This window comes from Apostichopus japonicus, chromosome 2 (assembly GCF_037975245.1).
Source record: "Apostichopus japonicus isolate 1M-3 chromosome 2, ASM3797524v1, whole genome shotgun sequence".
In the NCBI taxonomy this organism is placed as follows: Eukaryota; Metazoa; Echinodermata; class Holothuroidea; order Aspidochirotida; family Stichopodidae; genus Apostichopus; species Apostichopus japonicus.
The window spans coordinates 25,483,918-25,488,508 of NC_092562.1; positions in this window are offsets into that span (position 1 = coordinate 25,483,918).

Below are 4,591 nucleotides of genomic sequence, written 5' to 3' on the forward strand. Positions count from 1 at the left end.
GTATGTAATGTTTCATGCATATTCAAGTTCAACATTGTAAATATGGAGCTGGTTGTACACAATTCCGTATTCACATCACATCAATTAGTTGATCACGATGTAAGTCTGGAAGCTGATGAGCGGTCGATTGTTTTACAGACGATACCCCAGACAATTTGAATATGCAATGAAAATTGCTTAGTCTCAATTGGCTGTTTATGCCTTCAATGCGCAGATAGATTGAACACAGCTAGTTAGATTTGAAGCATTAATTCTCTTCTTTGTAAAACAAGTCTTGTGAAAATGATTGGTTGTTGCTGCCCTTCGAGGTTTCTACTCCCCCCCCCACACCCCCACCCCTTCCTACCATCCCTCGATTGAACTTTCTTCCTACGCCTCGGATACCACGATTCTCTTGAAAAGTGACCAAATACTATAAATGACGTTTTTAGCAAAACACATGTGTATCCGCATATATAGTTCGTAAAGGGAGACTTCTGGTAACCAATGAGCATGGCAGTAATGCCATTTATATATCACAACAATATTAGTGAATCATTAAAACTTGAATTTGCACGTGATATCTGTCAGACCCCGATCAGCCCTTTATTGTTCTACAGCTAACAGTAGGGGCGCAACAACTGTTTTTTACCGGGGAGAGGGGAAGGGTAAGATGAAAAACTTCACATTAAGAGGATTCCAAAATTCTTCCGACTGATTTAGGTAGGGGCATAGAAAGGGTACAGTACTGTACTCTTGTTTAGCCAGTAGGTATGATTACCTCAAAAAAACCTGAGCACGACTCAATTACCCTTGAAGGGAACATTTTCGTTTTCCAATGCCGAGTGAGGAACAAGTGACATCTTGACGAAAATTACCATTTCCTCGAGTTGCTTCTTGCACTTTACCTGTTTACTTGTACAAAGTCATTGCTATATATAGTTTATGCAAAACATCATTAACATGATATCTTGGAATCACATTTAACATTTATGAGTTGTTGCGTTATATAAACTAAACTTGACAAAACAAGATTTTTGATGACAATTCTACTAACATGACATTTTGACGAAAATTATCAAATGGTTGAGATATCGCGTAACCCATACCATGGGAGCTGTTATCTGATTATACCTATACACGGAAAGTCTACACAAGTGTCCTTTCAGAACCAAGTTTCAGAACTTTTCATGATCACTTGAAAGCATATACGTATGTAAACAGTTAGAAAGCGGTGGCAATGACAATTATGTATTCATATACCTATTGTGATTGAGTGTTGTGTAAAAAGTCGCAAGTCTTATATAGAAAACTCAAAACTGTAATATAAAACGGAAGTTCTTAATTAATTTCTAGTAAAAGGGGCCATTAATGATCGTCACAAACTTTTATAAAATATTCCATATTGATGAAAAAAACCAAAAAACAGATCATAATCAGAGTTTTTTATTGACTTTTTTGAGGATGTTATGGCAACGGATTATATTTTCCCTGATACCAGTCGGCGATAGATAACCAAACTTATTAAAAGGCTATTCCATGGAGAAAGTATATTTTTGGACTGATGAAAGAGGAATACAATCTAAGCTTCCAATTGAAGTTTGAACTCATTTCCTAGGCAACGTTTTCAGTTAACACCAGATTGATCAAATATTCCATGAAAAAAACAAAACAAAAAAAGACCATAATCAGAGTTTGTTTATTGACTTTTTTGAGGTTGTTATGGCAACGGATTTTATTTTCCCTGATACCAGTCGGCGATAGATAACCAAACTTATAAAAAGGCTATTCCATGGAGAAAGTATATTTTTGGACTGATGAAACCTTTTGCCCCTTTCTGTAATTTATGTTGAGACTAGTTGAGACTAGTGGAACAGAGTTGTCTGATGATCGCTCAACGCGTGAAACTCTGAGTCAATATATATATATATATATATATATATATATATATATATATATATATATATATATATATATATATATATATATTATATATATATATATATATATTTATATATATATATATATATATATATATATATATATACACCCCTCACCCCCTTCTCACCCTCTTATATCCCCCTCGCCCTCGAACTCGATAATCTTGTTCATATACGATACTTTTCTTTCTACATCTTCTACAATACGTATAAGCAATAATACAACCGTCACCTTGTATGCAATTCAGAAAAGGCTATAAGAAAGCCTTGTCGTTAAACATTGGCAAGCAATAATTGATTCATTTATTAACGTAACGTTAAGTTTGACTTGACATGACTCTTCGACCGAGGAGCCGAGGATTATAGTTCATTTCGTCTTAAATGTTTACAAGAGGAACAATTAATAATCAGTAATCGCACAAAATGAACTAAACTCGGGCTATGATTTTTTTATGAGGTGGTAATAATCTTGAAGCGAGCCACTTTTTTTGTAATAATGTAGAATTTTGAAGCCGTGGTTGCTTCTATCAAGATTAATTAATTGGTTTTCTGCTGTCTCTTTAAATTATTACAATTTTTTTATTATTATTATTATTATCACCACAAGCATTGTAAATATACTTTGATGTAAATACATCTATTCTTAGAATTTTCTTATAAAGTTTCCATATTGATATTTATTATCGTCATATGGCTTTATCACTGCTTTGCATATATGCCTATTATTAATAAAAATGAGCAAGGTTCAGTATGGCCTATATACGGTATACAAAGCAAATTTTGAAGGAAAATGTAGAGAGATCTTTTAGAAACAAATCATCTTTTTTGATGATTAATTTTGAAAGTGTCTAAATGGTTTGTATCATATGACTAATTATTTCAGTTTTGAATATAATATTTCCGCGTAGACGTGTGTATTCCAGAAAGAAAAAGAAAGAAGTAGGTATTAAAATATTATTAAAAGTTATCGCGTCCTCATATATAGGCCTACTTGTAACGAACATAATTTATTATGTGCAAATAAAGATTTATTTTCAATATTGTATCCCGTTACTGAACATTTATGTTAATTATATCGTTTTCAATGTTACCTACATAAAAAGAGCAGCGAATCAAATTTTATGAGATGCAGGTAAACATTTACAGATTTACAGATATAAATCGAACGTAACGTATACATGCGCATGTAGGGAATGGTTACCCCCGCCCCCCCCCCCCTCCGTGCACGGACTCCCATGGGGTTTATGCGAGACCTGGATATGAGTATAAAAATTAATTAGCAAACAGCATACTGCCTTGAGGGAAAACACTTTCTTCACCTTTTCCTCAGCTTATTCTATCCGAAACAACACATATAAATATATATATATATATATATATATATATATATATATATATATATATATATATATATATGATAATTTAATAATATATAGGCCTATATATATAATGAACAGTATATATTTAAGCTCCGACTGAGAACGTGGATTTTATGAGAACGTGGATTTTATTTTCAGACTGAGAACGTGTATTTTATTTTCGGACTGAAAACGTGTCGGACTGAAAACTCGTTTTTTCGGACTGAAAACGTGTATTTTATTTTCGGACTGAAAACGTGTATTTTATTTTCGGACTGAAAACGTGTCGGACTGAAAACTCGTTTTTTCGGACTAAAAACGTGTATTTTATTTTCGGACTGAAAACGTGTCGGACTGACAACCTGTACCCAGTAAAGGACGGCGAAGCCGTCAATCTACACGATTTTACAAGCTGGAATAGTTGCGGATTAACAGCGGGTATAAATATCTGTATCGGTTTATTTATACTTATGTTTATTTCCGTTGGCAAGAAGGGGATATGATGTTGAACGTGGGGGAGGGTGTGTGTGGGGGGTGGGGCGGAGGAGGGTCCCCTTTGTAGTGTTGAAACAATGCTACATTTTACGTCTATCTTCGTGTATCACATGTATATAAATTAAAATTACTATCGACACGATCAATCAGTCCTGTCTCTCACCTCCTCTCATACACTGCTGTATTTCCTCCCCTCTGTTTACCCTGTATTTTTTTAATTTGCCGACTCCCCTTCCCCCCCCCAACCCCCCAAAAAACAAAAATATATGTTCACAATGGTTAACAATTCTATAGTCCCAAGCAAAACACAGCTTGTTGTGGTGAACGTTCACTATACTTGCGGATCAAGACGGATCCCCCCCCCCACCCCGTACTTCCCAGTTTCAGGATTTGGCAAATGGGAGATTATTCGGAGTTTTCCAAAGAGCTAAAAAAAAATAGTTGTTCGTGATGGTTCAATGATCTTATATGACATAGGCCTAAATTGTTCTTTTTGTCCTTCATTGACGTCGAAGTTTGAAATGAATTAATCATGCTAGGAACGTTCCGGCAATTTTTAAATTTCTCTGGCAAGTAAAATAGCTTCCCCCAGTGTTCCTCCTGGTTGACTAGAGCATGTACGCCTATATGGTCACACAATAGTATAGAGTATGATCCATGCAGACAGCTAGTATTTTATTTTATTTTAATTCCATCAAATTTCAGTTCAACTCTCGGACAATTTTTGGTTCACTAGTATCAAGTTGAGAGTTGTAATTCGAGTCAGTCCTGATGAGGTGCAGGGGTAGCCCCGTGGTGGGCTGGGTACCCCCCCCCTCA